This window comes from Pteropus medius, unplaced genomic scaffold (genome assembly GCF_902729225.1).
Source record: "Pteropus medius unplaced genomic scaffold, Ma_sr-lr_union100, whole genome shotgun sequence".
In the NCBI taxonomy this organism is placed as follows: Eukaryota; Metazoa; Chordata; class Mammalia; order Chiroptera; family Pteropodidae; genus Pteropus; species Pteropus medius.
In genome coordinates this window covers 2,638,563-2,654,945 of record NW_024355327.1, presented here as the reverse complement: position 1 = coordinate 2,654,945, position 16,383 = coordinate 2,638,563, and the positions used below count along the sequence as shown (strand labels likewise).

The window sequence follows — 16,383 nt, the reverse complement described above, 5'->3', positions numbered from 1 at the left end:
GATAGAGGACAGAGTCCTGGAGATGCCATTTAAGCCCAGATATCAATTCTTGCCTTAAGTAATAATTATCTCTGGACTTTTCCATTATGTGAGCCAATATAGGTCCTTTATTGGTTGGGCTGGTTTAGTTGTTTTTGTCACTTGCATCCAGAACAGTACTACCTGATATATAAGGATTTTCTCATTTTAAACCCTAGCTACAACTGCAAGGAAGACTCAATTAAATTCCCACCTTACCCCCTCCATTCTGAGGTTCGGACATCCTAGACTTTGGGGAGGCCTAAAACTTCAGGCAGACTCTAGGCTTCTGCCCAGCATCTTTAGCAACGGTCTCCTGATGGCTTCTCTACCAGGAGCCACATCGCTCCTGACATCTTCGTCAGAAGACTGTTCCTCTAAACAGAACCGATCGTATCTGCAGAAAGATCCAAGCCCCTGGCATAGTGCCTGGGTCTCAGCCTCTCTCTCGCTTTGCTGGTTGACTCCCAGCTCCTACCTCCATGCTTCTGTTCATGGCGTTTTCTCTACCAGGGCTGCCCTCGCCTCTTCTCTCCCAGGGAATCCTATACTTTGCAGAATGTCGCTTCCTTTGTGATGTCTCCCTGCTGTGGCCCGTTACTTCTCTCTGCAATGCATGATCCCATAGCTGGACTGCCTGGGTACAAAGCCTCTCCCTAGCATTTATGGCCCTGCCATCTTGCGCAAATTTACCTCACTTTCTTAGGCCTCAGACCTTCATCTGTGAAACAAGGATAATATGACCTACCATGTAAAGCTGTTGTTATACTGAAATGAGATAATTCACGTAAAGCACTTGACACCATTCTAGACACCTTCATACGAATTGCCTATTATTATGATACTGATCACATAGAACTTGTTCACATGTCTCTCACCCACTCCCCCCAGTCTGTTTACTTTGTCATTTATCTACTATTTCATCTGACACACTATGAGCTCCTGAGATGGCATCTAATCATTTCTAAATGCCTAGAACCATGCATAGCTCTTAGCCTGTAGTAGTGCTCAGTTCTGACCCCAGCCCCATCCTGTATTCTGTACCTGCTAGGTGCCAGGCATCTGGATAAGTGCTTCACATCTTTTTCTGAATTCACATCAGTCAAACTCCAAGAAAGTTATTAATGTGCCCCTGTTTTTTTGATATAAGGGAGACTCAGACAGATGAGGCAGCTTGCCCAAGGTAGCACAGCTAGAAAAAGGGTGTAGAGCTGAGACCCATACTCCAAAGGTGAAGCTCTCCTCATGACTTCTGCATCTTGTCTCCCTAGGCCACACCCTTGGGGGCCACACCTTGACTTACTCACCCTTGCTTCTCAGAGCCTCCCAAAGCAAACATATGTCCTTCTCCAAGGGGCCTGCCCTGTGGGAGTCCAGGCTGGCCTGGGACTGCCGCCCCTCACACAGGCTGACAGCTGCCCACTAGAAGCCATGCCAGGATGAGACCAGCCCATCTAATATTAGCTGGCCTGGCATGGCTCGAGGTGGGCAGTCACCAGCCTGGATGGGGGGATGGCAGATGCACTAGAGCAGACAGATAAATGGACAGATTTAAGCAAACACTGGACAGAGCCAAACTACTCCTCACAGCTGTGCTTGGCCTCAGAGTGACCACTTTGCTGACCTTACCTCCTACTACCAGCTTCTGCCCTCTCCGTGCATAACTGGCCCTCCTCCTCCCCTCCTCCTTCTCCCCCTTCTCATAGATTTTGCTGTGCACCAAATGCTTACCTCCCCTGCCCTCCTGCCTCCGCCGACATTTCTTGGCAAAATTAGTCTCAGAGAAGTCTGTCCTGACTCCCAGGCTATCTCCTTTATGGCACATGTCAAAACTGTTTTGAAATGACTATCTGTGCAAGTTGTCTTTTATTTTCTGGCTAGAACCATACCTGTTTTGTTTTCCTGTCTTGTTAATCATTGAATCCTTGTCTCTCTGACAAGCAGTTTCAATTAATGCTTATTGAAGGAATAATCTGGAAAGATACTCCTGTGTCAGCTCTCTCCCAGCCATGGACTTAGGATCAACCGCATCATGGAGGAAGTGCTGCAGAGTGGTGGGAGCACAAATACTGCAGCCACACTGCCTGGGCAAATTGTTTAATCCGTCAGCACCTCGGTTTCCCATCTGCAAAATGAGAGCAGTAATGGCGCCTTCCTCACAGAGGAGACGTGAAGACTAAATGGGTTGTGATATAGAGAGTACTTAGTGCAGAACCTGGAACATACTAGGTGCTATTGTATGTGTTCCAGTGATTATTATCCTAGATGCCTGGACAGTGAGAACTACAGGGAATTAATACGGGATATCCAGACTATCAGCCCCATTTTACAGATGAGAAGATTGAGGCTTAATGAAAAGAAGGGATTAGGCTGACATGACACAGGCAGGAAATCTCTTAAGACCATGCACCTTTGTTGTAACTTTTCAGTTCATTATATTCTGAGAAAAATGAATGTTGGGGCCAAAGAACAGCATTCCTTCTTTCTTCATTCATTCTTCAAATATTTATGTGGCTCATAGTTGGTGGTCCAATGTGTTTTTTGAATGAATAGATAAGTGAATGAATGAAGAAATATCATGAGGCCTTTGCGATTAAGGAAAAAAGCCAGCAATGTGGGCTGTGAAATCCCTGGCTTGCATACCCCACTTCATTCTTATGCTGATGGCAGACGTAATTAATCAATCATGGTGTATCTTCGCCCTGAGCCTGAACCCAGCCTCAGAGTCCTCGTCACGGTCTACCATTAATTGACCAGATTTGGCCCCTCAGATGAATTCTGTGTGCCGTTCTCAGTCTGACCTCAGAAATCTCTTTTGATTATGTGGTTTCCTTCTTCCTCTCCTTTCATCTTTCTCTCTTAGACTCTTTTACTTCTTATTTTCCACGCATGCCACCTCCATTTCCCTTTCTTTCAGTAATATAGATCAGAGATATTGCCGTTTGCATTCCGATTGAACTTACCTGAGGGCTCGAAGCTCCCACTTCCCTGTTTCAGTGGAGAAGGTGAGAGGGCTATCTCCTTTATGGTACCTTGGATCCCTGAGCCAGCTGGATCGCCTTCGGTCAGCCTGTTGAGAGAGTCCACACTCCTGGTCTCAGAGGGGCTGGAGCCTCCCAGGTGGGCCCTTTAGATGCAGCAGGCCCAGAGGAAGAGGGACAAAGTGCCTCATATGCACTTCCTGGTGGGCCAGCTCTTTCTGGCTCTGCCCAGGCTCTGCCCCACTTCTGGGAGGCTTGCCATAAACTCTCCCTGCCTTGTTAATCTCACCAGGAAGAAGGAAGTTAATGTAAGGGCTCGCTGGCAGGAAATGAGTCTAAAGCCTTGCCTGGCTGAGAAACCACCTGGAGCTATGGCTAGGACCCAGGCTGTGAGTATCTCTTCCTCAGAGAGCTCTCCTGGTCTTGGCAGAGGAAGTTTGGGGTGGCAATTTGAGCAACTTAATTAGGAATGATATACTACAATTGCTATCTGAAAACACAAAACAAAACACAACAGAACATTCCCCCCCATAAACAAACCAACCTTAGCTCACAACCTCTCCAGGCCTTGTGGGGTGCAATGGGACCTGTAGAGTTGAGAAGAGAAGGCACTGCTACCTGCTCTGAGGTGGTGGGCCAGAGTGGGGGCTGATGAAGGAACCAGGGAGGAGATGAGCCTGGGAGGGGAGACACATACAGGCTATGGGTGGGGATGGGGCAGCAAAGGAGGAGGGGATCATAAGCGACTGCAGATCGTGAGCCTGGATGGTGGAAAAGGGGCCCCCTTGATCAGGAGCGAGGAAAATAGGAAGAGGAAGTGGTCTTGGGAAAAGATTCTGGATTTGGCTCGGGGCACATGGAGTTGGAAGTTAAAGCTGAAGAGAGAGGGAGGGAGAAGAGAGTAGGGCCAGTATGTGGTAGAATTTCAGTGCAACAGTGAATGCAGTGTTTAATGCCTCTCACTCCCCAGGACACGAGGGGGCATTTAGAGGGGCTCAGTGTCTCCCACTCCCAATAGAGCACCTTCAGGCTTGTCACTACTCATGATTCTCATTTCTGAGAACTTTTCCCCTTGGGATGAGTTCTTTCCCAGGAGGCACCGAGTTCTCCATGGGCCCCTGGGGGCCTTTCTCACTTGTTTGCTAGCTTCTGGTGTCCAGAAGCATCTGGTGCATCTGGTGATTTCTAACCTGACTGTTTTCAGAAAGGATGTGTGGCCTCCTTGAAATGAATATCCAGGGACATGAGGTGAAATAGCTGCTTGGAAGATAAAGACAAATCTCTAGAAGCTGGTGCTAGGATAAGGTTCCTGGGCATTGAGGTGGCCCCCAGGCCTGTGTTTTGGCTGCTTAGCTGGTCCTCGGGGAGCAGAAGTGGGCTCCCTAGGGGCATGTCCCAGGGCAGGCCATGCTTTCCTGCATCCTGACTGGTTTTGGGCCTGACCTTGTGTCTGCTCCTGCCTCCTTTCCTCTCCTCTCCCCTGTCTAGACAGTTCTGCTCATGGATGGTGGATTCTTATCATTCAGATCTGACCTTTAGTGTCGCTTCTTTGCTCCACCCTCCCTCCCCACCCCCGGTCCCCCACTTTCCAAAGTTAACAAGCAAGTCATTGAATTAAAACCCTGGTAAGTTCTACCTAGCAATTCTATTCTTCTTCTTCCCTCTTCCATTCTTGAGGACCCTGGAATACATTGTGCCCCCTGGATGCTCTAGGACGCTCTTCCTAGCTTGTCCCTATCAACTGATTAGCAACCTTAATTCCGTCTGAAATTTCGATTTCCTTGTGCCATGTAACTAATATTACATATTTATGGGCTTTGGGTTTTAGGACTTGGGCATCTTTGAGGACCATTATTCTGCTAATCGCAGGTGTAATCCTGTTTAATTTTCTTTATAGCATTTACAATAGCCTGAAATTAAATTTCCTGAATATTTTTGACTTGTCACCCATCTTGCTTGACTGGAAAGTGAATCTTTGAGGGCAGGGGCCTTGTTGGTGCTGCGCACTAGAACAGCACCTGGTATGCAGCAAGTACTTAATTATCGTTTGCTGAATGAATGAATGACTACTAGCTCATTTATGCGTTGGTCCAAGAGCCAGGAGCTGTGACTCCCACTCTACCTTGAGCAGTGTGTGACCCTGGGCCTTTCCTCCCCTCTCTGGGTCTCTGGCTTCCTCACAACAGCCCTGGGAGGCAGGGGAGGCCCAGGGCACGTCTTAGAGAGGCTGATTATACCATAGTGAAATCATCCCTTAGCTATCTTTCTCATGGCAAAGCCCTCACTGAAGCACAACCTGAACAAGCCTCCGAGGGTACAATCTCCCCAGTGTTCACTCAGAGAGGAATCAGCTGGTTCTCGGCATGGGTGCTGCTTTCTGTGCATGCCAGGTGCTGCCCGCCTCCCCCAGCCAGCCACACAGGTGGACAACACGGGCCCTGTAGTAGATGCTCAATAAACTCTGTGATTTTGACACTCCTTGTGAAAGGGGCCAGGAAGCCTTCTCTTCTCTCTTGGATGAGAACACTGAAAGAATGGGAGTTTGTGTCAAGTCTGGTTTGGCAGGAGGTCTTGAAAGTGAAATTATTGGTGTTTGACAGTTGATTCATTTCCTTGGTTAGTGTTGGTGCTAAAGGCCGACCTAGCGGCCAGCAGGCAGTGGAAACGGTCACCTTTTCTTCCATTGCTGACAGACTCAGGCAGCTGCAAGCACTCAGGGGAGCGACAGTAACTCAATAGCATATTTCTCTTATTTAACTATAAAAAGAATACAATTCCATTAGGAAATTTTGGAAAACACCGAGTAGTGTAAAGGAAAAGATATCAGGCAAATATAACCTCCCTTTGGGAACAATGTCAATATTTTGGCCTATTTCCTCCCTGGTTGTATGATGGAACTCTTCCTGTGCATCCAGTTTGTACCCTTCTCTGTTCACTTATCATCATAGCTGAGGCGTTTCCCATGTAGTTGAAAACCGGTAGATGTGACTTTTTAATGACTGTGCACTATCACATGTTACAAAGCACCATCTCCATTTACTCTCCTCAGCTGCTGGTCATTTGCATGTGTGTGTGTGCACATGTTTATAAATGCGCTGTAATTAATTTTTGCAGGCACATCTTGAGACCTTTGTGCAACTTTATTTCCTCCCTTTTTAAAACAATGGGATCAACAAGTCTAGCTTCCTATCCCACAAACCTTTTTGAGGCAAAAAAGGAGAAAACCAATATCAAGGTGCTTTCAAAATCATGGGAGAAAGAGCCATTCAAATGGAAGAGCAGATTTTGAGCACAGATTCTTCAAGTACCATCTCTTCAAGGGGTGTGTGTGTGGTGTGTGTGTGTGTGTGTGTATGTTCCTTAACAATTGGAAGATCCAATGAGTGTGGGACAAGGAATAATAGTAGCAGTATTTATGAAGCACTTACTATCTGCCTGGTGCTCCGTTAAACAAGGCACATGGATAATCTGAATTCATCCTAACAACAACCCTCCAAGGGAAGTACAATTATTACTTACAAATGAGGAATCTGAAGCACAGAGAGGTTAAGTAATTTGCCTATGGAGATACAGCTAGCAAGCAGGAAATTCAGGAGTTGTGCGTGCGCGCGCGCGCGCACACACACACACACACACACACACACACACACCCCTCTGAGAGCCACAAAGTCTGCAAAGAGGGCACCGGAAAACTGTAGTAGCACCTTCCCCAGGGCTTCAGAATATCAGCATTCTCTGAAATAAGGTGCTTTTTAAAAATTGAGCATATCCCTGGCAGGTAGACATACTAATCTAAAGATTATTTCCCCAGAGCTTGGGTAGTTTCTGAATTAGAATGCTTCCCTCAGGGCAAAAAGCCTAGAGGAACAGAATCCACCCTCCGCATGTCTGAGACAAAATGGCAGAGTGGTGTCACTGTGTATACGTACGTGTGTGTATCTTAGTGTGGGTAGCCATTAGTGAGTAAGTGTATGTTGCTAGGGTAACAATAAGCATGTGTATGTGTATGTGCACAGAGGTTCACAGATGTGTGTGTTTATATAAGCTGTATTTGACTTTCTGGGTACCCAAAGGCAAAAGAGTTGGTTTATTAATAAAATAAATGTCCACTACACTGTTTTGTTTTGTTTTGTTTTTTTCTAGTTCTAATCTTTGAGAAGAAACAGGACTAGACCTAGGCAGGGATTTCTTTGTATGACCTTCAGCATCATATTAGAAGGGTTTTTCACAGTAACCACGGGCCTTGATCACAAAAGGAGCCAGGTGTGTGCTGAAGCCATGGGAGAAAGGCACAAAGCATTACTATTAAGGCCGCCATCAGTAAACTACCCACAATTTACCGTTCTTCACACTCTCGTTAATTGACCAAATCCAATGTGGCCACATGTGCCTTGTGCCTTGATCTGCTATGTAATAAAATCAGTGCCTTGGCACGAGAGACACAGCCAATGATAGCATACAAATAGAGTTAGAAATTTCTTTTGCAAGTATTAATAATTCATTTCTTCATTCATTTCTTTCAATGCTACTGCTATTCCTTTGAACAACAATGACAATGAACAATAGGAATAGAAGTCTTTCCATTGATGCCAGGACTGCAGTGGGCAGCCGGGCAGAAGCTCTGGGGCTTGGAGGCCTGGGTCACCAGCAGCCTGGCTGAGCTGTTGCTCTGGCTGGGGCAGGGACAGAGTGTCTGAATCAGGTCAGAAGTGCAACATAGGTCTCACTGAGCTAACGTCAAGGTGTCATAGAGCTCTATCCCTTTCTGAAGGCTCCAGGGGAGAACGTTTCCTTCCTTTTTCCACTTTCCAGAGGCCACTTACATTTCTTGGCTCGCAGCTCCTTCTTCCATCTTCGAAGCCGGCAGTGTTGCATCTCGATGACCTGTCTTCCATCCCTCGCCTCTCTCTCTGACTCTCTCTTCTGTTCCTCTCTTCCACTTTTAAGGACTCTCATGATTACTTCAGGCCCACCCGGATAATCTAGGATAATCTCCCTAATTTGAAGTCAGCCGATTAGCAAACCTTAATTCCATCTGCAGTCTTAATCCCCCTTTGCCATGGAACCTAACATATTTATAATAATTGAGGTGGGGAAATCACTTCAAATGTTTTAAGAATTGTAAAAGTAATGCTCGTTCATGGTAAAATATTCGAAACAGTGCAGAGCCGCATGAAATAACCATTTAAATGCCCACTTTTATCCACTCTCCACAATAGAACCACTGTTCACCATTTCTAAGTATCCTTCTAGAATTTTCTATGCACATACAAGCTTATGCTTGTATATCTTTTTTGTTCTCTTTCCCTTTCTGTTCCTCTCTGTTTCTCTCTCTTTTGCCTGCTATCCAAGTAGCAATCTGTCAGTTCACTCATCCATTTCAGCTGGTATGAATTTTACTTCACACCATGGGTATAAGAAATGTCATATTTCTTTATTTTTCTAAATCAAGTTAAACCTCACTCCAAACCTCCACTTGCCAGGGCACTGAGAACTTCAATCATAATTCGACTTCAGTACCAACATTAATTCTGGAGCTCCCTTCATGCTTCCTGGTTGCCAAAAACTGGAGGTAGGGAAGGGCTTAGTGGTGTTGTGGAAACAGGGTCTGGTATCTACTTCTCTTTCCACATAGTCACAGATTTCTAAAGAGTATTCTGCATAAGATTCCACTTAAAACAATGTAAGGAAACAGACACATATATAGACAGAAGACTGCAAGAAATACGGTCAGTACCAAAAGCGATTTTAATTTTATTCTTGACACAAGTCTTTCCCTCCCTGTATTTTTCTACACTTTACAATTATCACAATGATGTTCATTATCGATACTCTACATCTCTATTAGCCCTTCCTTTCAGCTGAGTGAGTGCCCTGTTCCCCAAGACCACAGAGCCCTTGGGTGCAGTCCTACTTGGGTGTGGGCACAGGTTTAAAAAGGCAGATAAACGCTTAGAGTGTGAACTGCAGGCCACCCTGCTTTTCTAGGCTGTGGGGAGGGCTCAGGTGGAGTGGGGAATCCAAAGGTCTGGAGAGGAAGCTGCTGGCCCTTATGAGCACCTCATAGTTTTTAAATTGGGGCTCATAGCTATTGTCCTTTCATTCAGAGGGGAGGACTTGCCCCTCCCAGCTTTCAAGCAGCCATGCTGGCTTGAATCTGCAGTGGAGTCTGGCTTCTCCAGTGACTGAGGGAGAAGCGGAAGCCTAGGGAGCCATGGTGTAAGGTGAGTGACTCAGAGCAGCCCTTCCAGGAGCTGGGCTCTTAGTGGGTGGGCCACTCAGGGAGTGGGCTGGTGGGCCTTCTCCCAGGGACAGTCCAGGGAAGGCAGACACTGAGTACATTTGGGAGTTTCTTCATTCTGGTTGGGTCCAGGCACCTTTGGAGCAGGGAAGGGAAGGCAATACTCAGGTATAACCAACCCTCGTGACATTCATCCATTTCGCTATTACCAACAAATATTTAATGAATATTTTTTTCTGGGCTAGACACCAGGCTACAACTCTTGGGTAGAATGAAAAACAAAAATAGATCTGTCTCCTGACACAGTCTGGGGTAGATGCCATCAGAGGGGCTCTGCCATTTGTTTCTTCATGTCTATCTTGTTCTTTGCTATAATTCTCATTCCCAGAATATAGTAGGAACTCAATAAAATTTTGTGAAACGAATGAAAAATTTGTTTCCTTTAGTTAGAAACAATCTAACAGCGAAGAAATCTGAAAATTGAATGAAATGGAAGAATTTTGTTCTTGGTTCTTAAAGATGCTCCATTACCACCACTGCCATCATCATTATCGTCATCATAACGGATATGGATGAGGCCTTATGTTCTTCATGCTTTCCTGTCATGTGTATATTTTAGCTTCACTAAGATGACTGGAGAAGATCCAGCCTCGCTCATTGCTTTAGCATATAGGCAGCCTACTTGCTTGGATTCAAATTCTGGCTCCAGAAATGTGAGCTTGCTTGGGAAGTCAATTTCTCTTTCTGAGCCCCAGTCTCCTACTCTGTAAACTAAGGTTGATAAGAGAGGTGCCCTCACTGTGTTGTCATGAGGATTAAATGAAATATGTGGTGGGTAAAACTCACAGCATGGATCCTGGCTCAGAGGAAGATGCTTCCTCTCTGTCAACCGATGTCTTTTTTTTTTTTTTTTTTTTGGTGAACTGCTTGACTCCACCGTCCTTCTCCTTTGCAGGATGTCCTGATGGATGCTAAGGACCTGCTGCCTCTGGGGCTGTGGTCCTATTTCCTAGGCTGCGGAGAGCAATGGAACCAGGATTCTCAGGGGGCAGCAAAGGGGACTCCTTGACTGGAGCTGCTTTCTCAATGCCTTTTTCCTTATTCAGTTGGAAGGAGGCCCAGTGTTGGGCAGCCTGTGCCCAGGTTGGGGAGAGGATGATGTGGGGAGCGGGTGTTTTACTTCAGCCTGTAGAAGCACACTCTCCCCAAAACCTAGTTGCCAGCAATGACCTGGGTCAGAAATCTACCTCTCAACCTCTTTCACTTAGAGAGGGAGATTGCTCCCCTTCCTGCCTCACAACTTCATCCACACTCTGGTGATTTTTCTGAACTCACTGATAGTCATGCGTTCGTCTCCACCACTGGTGTGCTGATAAATGTTCAGCACTCCAAGAAAAAAACGTATACACATTTATACATATATAAGTTCATGGTATAAAGGATGTGTATTAAATAGACATTTGTTATTTAAATAAAATGAAATATATAATACTCTCTATTATAAATTCCATATAGTCATCAACTCTCACATAATACTTTCACTCATTTTTGCCACCTTATTGTATTAGCCAATTCATGGTTGCAATTAAACCATGATTTGGCAAAATTAGACTATGAATACACACTTGATTACTTTCTGATTCAGCAAAGAAGTCTTTCAGGTCATTGAATGAGCAAGTATAGTTCTGTCATGAATGTTGGTTAATATTTTCATTTATGTTAGTGAGTAAGATGAAAGCGAAACATTAAAGACATCAAAACTTCACCTGATTGTTAATGACCTGAGTGACATCTTTTCTGAATCAGGTAACAGTTTTTTTGAATACTGGAAGACTATTTCCTCAATTTTTTGTTCAGTTCAAATGTAATGGCTACAGACAGGACACACTTTTACGTTTACTGCATTATCGACATTTCTCCACCACCTTCTTAAGTCTAGATGATCAACAAAGCAATCAGTCGAGCTCAGATCTGTAGTGTTTGCCAATTTCTGTGGTGTCGATATGCACCCTACGGCCAATTTCAGCCACCATTTCGAAATCACAAGTGTGGCGCTAGGAAGACATGCTCGGTTGCACATGGCTACCTAAAACTTCTGCCATAGTATAAAATAGTGTATGTAACTTCAATAACACAGATAGTGGTGAAATGTAGCAAATAATTAGGACCTGATGAGTTTTGAGTATGTATTACCTTTGTTTTTAATATGTTATTTAATAAATTTAAATAATTTGACTTTTAATAATGGCTGTGTTTAACAACTGGATCATAAGATTATTGAAAACTTGACATTTGGCTCTGGTGAATCAATAGGAGCTAGCTCCAGCTCTCCCTAATCTGACTGACACCTCAGGCTGAGCAGGTGTCTGCCACAGTGTCAGCCCTCTGGAAATATGTGCTCACGAAGGGGTCACTTGCATTATCTGTCCTCCTAGTCTGTAAGCTCCTTGAAAGAAGGACAATATTATAGTCATTTTTGAATCCTCAGTCCCCAATACAGGGCCTGGCACATAGTAGGTGCTCAGCAAATTGATGAATGACCAAGTTTACACTCTAAGGTGTACGAAAGCAGAAATGACCCACAACTGCCACAAGTAGTGCATTACAGAGGGGAGTGTTGATGAATCTCTGGTTACTGTTCCTGGGTTTAGCACATATTACTGCCTGTGTTAGTCGACTATTGCTGCATAATGGATTACCACACTCTTAACAAACAAAACGTAGTTATTATGTCCAAGTTCCTCTGTGTTAGGAGTCCAGGCCATTTTAACTAAGTCTTCTGATCAATGTCTCACAAGGCTGCAATCAAGGTGTTACCTGGGTGGCATTCTCATCTGGAGGCTCATTTGGGAAAGAATCCACATCTACGCTCATTCATATTGTCATGTGACTGAGGTTGTCACACATTTCCTTGTGGTTGTATGACTGAGGGCCGCAGGTGTTAACTGGCTGTGGGCTGGAGGCCACTTTCAGGTCCTGGAAATGGCCCTCCATCCCTTGCTGCATGGGATTCCTCATCACAGCTTCATACTTCATCAAGCCCACAAGGAGAATCTCTCTCACCTCAAGAAGGGCACAGTCCCTGTTTTAAGGGCACTCGCATGATTGAGTCAGACACTCTGTGGAAAATCTCTTTTTGGATTAACTCAAAATAAACTGAAATAGACTCTAAACTAAAAATAGACCTCAAATCAGCAAAGTCTCTTCACCTTTGCCTTATTCTCTTAGCTAGAAGCAAGTCATGGTTTCTTCCCACACTCAGGGGAAGGGATTATATAGGACATGAACACCAGGAGGTGGCAGTCACTAGGGATTTTCTGGCACACTGCTTTGTATCCCTGCCCTCAGCCCCATCATGAGATATGGCTTTAGCTCTTGAGGAGCGTCAGCCAATGATCTCTGCATTCTCTCATTGAGGTGTTTGATCTAAATAATTTTGGTACTTATCTAATGCTGTGTTGGACACATAAGAGGAGACAAGTGGTTTCCTTGGCACCAAGATATCTGGTAAACCTAAATACTTCTGTACTTCTGAGACAGGTGCCGAGTGTCCTATGACATCAGGAGGCTTCAGGAAGAAGACATCACCAAAAACAAACACCTCAGGATTAGGAGTAAAGGTCACAGTGGTAGGCAAACTCTTCTTGATTTGACTTGGGATCGTCGTGATGATGAGAGGAGGCTGTGAAATAACGCAATGGAAGAAGTAGGCTCAGTACTTGGATAGATGTCCTTCGACATGCACTCCAGTATCAGGAAGGCAGAAAACGTTCATCATTTTACTTCCGTGGGGGCACTGGAGAGGCCTCATAGCATCAGTGAAATCAACCACCCTGTGAGTTCCATCGATTTGAATTTTATAGTAATACCCTCCAACCTTAAGGAGACCCAGATTTTGAAAAAGCGGCTCCGATACTACTCACAACTACAAAATCAGGGTGTTTGCCACTTCATTCAGTGTTTCTACAGTAAACACTTATTGATCTCCAACTGTGTGCCATGTGCCGCAGAAGGAATGAGCCCTAGAGTAGAAAACACGCTTGCCCTCACGGAGTTCCTAGTCCTGTAGGAAGCCAACAAAAGAATTATACAACCAAATACAGTATGGAAAAATAATATGGAGAGTGCTGCTTTAGGTAATATAGTCTGGAGATGTCTTTAAGAGAAATGACATTTAGGTTGAGATCTGAAAGATGAGAAGATCTTGGCCACTCTTTGGTTTAATATATTAGTTTCAGGTATACAGTATAATGGTTAGACATTTATATAGTTTATGGAGTGATCCCCCAATTACTCTATCACCCATCTGGCTCTACACATAGCCATTATGATATTATTGACCATATTCCCTATGCTATACTCTACATCCCCATGACTATTTTGTAACTACTAATTTGTACTTTATCTCTTCACCTTTTTCACCCATTCCCCAAACCTCCCTCCCTTTGGCAATCACCAGTTTGTTCTCTGTATGACCTCAGTCACTCTTAACTGAGGGAAGAACATCCTAGGAGGAGTGACCAAAGTATGCAAAGTCTTAGATTGGAAAATTCTTGGTGTGGTTAGAGTGTAGTAAATGGGAAGGAAAGGGGGTGCTGAATGAGGGGAGCAGGGGCCAGATAATGAAGATATATTTTGGAGATAGACTTGATAGGACTTGAACTAGAGGATGAGGGAAAGGCAGCTCTCACGAATGATTCAGATATTCACATGAGAACTGGTGGAGCCAGATAATGAGATGGCTCCGACTCCCACATTGCTGCTCTCTTTCATTGGTATAAACAGTGGTTTGCTGGTAAACTGGCTTCCCCCTCTTTCCACAAAAAGCCCTGATTTATAGCATTTGCTGATTTCCATGCTATAAATACTCTCACCATAGCCAGCTTCCAGCTATCGACCAGCTTGCAAGAATCCTGAAAGTTAATAATCAGATCTTGGAGCCCACAGGAGCCAGTGCCAGCACACCAAACTACCACCAGGTCTCAGCACATTCCTCTCTTGAGAGTGATTCTCCAGGTGGTGGCTTCAAAGCCCGGGAGAGCTCCTTCCCTTTCCATCCCCTCTATGCCTCTGTTTCTTTGTATTTTCCTATAGCCACTTGAGGTGCCCGCCCCAAAGAAACACACACCATCTCATTGCTGACTGCTCTCAGGGAGCGTTCCATAGGTTTAACAACAATTGTCTAATTATGTCTTAGAAGCTCATTCCAGAAAAAGCTGATAGATAAATTAGTGCAATTAATTAGTCTTTAAAAGCAGTTAGGAAAACCCAGGCTGTCTTAAGAAGCCTTAGTCTAGAGAATATGTCTAAGTGAACTTGTTGTGAATGGGGAGAAGCAGGAAGGAACCGCAGTCTCGGAATTAGCAGAACACAGCCCCTGAATTAAGTCCTGTTTCATGAATTCCCTTTTACGACACTCCTTTAGAACTTCGGCCTCAACATGTTCCATCAGCATCCCCCATTAATCAGTTTCTCTTCCAATTTTCCCATTCATGCCTAGCACACCACTATTACCCCAGTATCTCAAGCTCAGGATGTTGGAGGCAACTTTGACCCAGAAATCTTATTTGTCTCCCACATGGATTCCACGTTATGGTATTCTCATATCTGTCTCCAGCATCTGTCACCTGGTCTGTCTCAGGCTCTAATCCATTCTCTGAGGCACAGCAGCCCAAACTTCCTACATGGCCTGCAGGACTCTGGAGGCACGCTCATCTCTCTAGCTGCATCTCATGCCACCAGCCCCAGGTGGTCTTGCTCCAGTCATAGGAAGTATTCAATTCCTCCAAGTTCCCATGTTCTCTTGCCTTTACATATTCTGTTTCCCTGCATGGAATACTCCTATTGGATTAGTTAGGATCAGTTAGATTATGTGGTGATAATGAATTAACTCCCAGATTTCAGTCACTTAACATATTAAAGTTCATGTCTCATTCCTTTGAGGTGCAGAGTGGGTTGGGTGGTCCTCCTCCATGTGGAGAAGTGAACTTCAAGGTCACTGATACGAAAGAAACAGAAGTTAGAAGAGGCATCTGGTTCTTAATTCATTATGGAGGTATCACAGGTCATTTTCTCTATTGTCCAGAATCTGTCACATAGCCCCAGCCTAACTGCAAGGAAGGTTGGGTAATGTAGGTGAGCACATGGGATGCTTGGTGAGCACCACTCCTTGGTGCCACAGGTGCCACACTCTTCTCCTCTTCTGACCCATTCTTTGGGTTGTCATGAAAAGTTAATTCCTCTGGGAAGCACCCTAATTCCCCAGCACCGGGTCAAAGTCTCCTTCTATGTATGAGCTATGCACACCCTTAAGCTGGCATGCATCCCCCTGCATTGTCTGGCCAGCTGCCGATGGCCTTTGCTTGGCTGTGAGCTCTGTAAAGGCTGGTGACCCACTCTGTCTCTTACTCAGTGCTGACCTCCCCCCAGTGCTCAGAACAGTGCCTGCCATATAGCAGAGCTCAGTAGATAATCCTGGAGTAGAGAGCCCGTCCTTACTAGGCATTCAGGGCTCTCTAGGATCTGATCTAGTCCACAGCACTCCTCCCTGTCTCTCTCACCCAGCTGCTTTGGATTTTAGGTCTTTCATGTAAAACTTGGTATATAGCTCTTGGACTTTGTCGACAGCTCCAAATCAGATTGCCAGCTCCAGTATTTACTGGTTATAGGACCCTAGACAAATTACTTCATTGCTCTGTGCCTCAGTTTCCTCATCTGTCAGATGGATTCTATTATAACTGTTTAATTGTGGGGAGTCAATGAAAAAGTGCTTTTAAAGTGCATCGTCATTATTATAGAGTATGGCAAATACCATACGTCACTGATTCTCAGATGCACATTTGTTTTTATCTTTTAACATATATGAAATCAATGCATCTTACAACTGCTGTTAAGAAAACGCTGTCTTGTTTAGTTCGTGGTTTTTGTTCTTCATGGTATGTGAAATACTGGTGTGTCTTAGATTCCATGACTTATGAGAGTTAACTATTATTTTTGCCTCTTAAAATGACCTCCACCTCTGTTAAATTTTATCAGTGGATATTTCTCTCATACTTCCAAGCCTTTTGATCAAAATGAGGGTGAAAATTCAAGACAAGGGTACCTTCCCCATTAGCACCTCATAGTGGAACAGGTGTTGTAAAT

At 44.7% G+C, this 16,383-nt stretch overlaps 1 protein-coding gene across 1 annotated transcript in view; it reads right to left on the bottom strand.

Annotated features, from left to right (window-relative positions):
• Positions 1 to 3,202, bottom strand: part of FAM3D (FAM3 metabolism regulating signaling molecule D) — a 36,036-nt gene extending 32,834 nt beyond the window's left edge. Inside the window, exon 1 of the mRNA XM_039858531.1 lies at positions 2,982 to 3,202. The gene's annotated coding sequence lies outside the window, so the exon portion shown is untranslated. The remainder of the gene's footprint in view (positions 1 to 2,981) is intronic.
• Between the last annotated feature and the right edge of the window lie 13,181 nt (positions 3,203 to 16,383).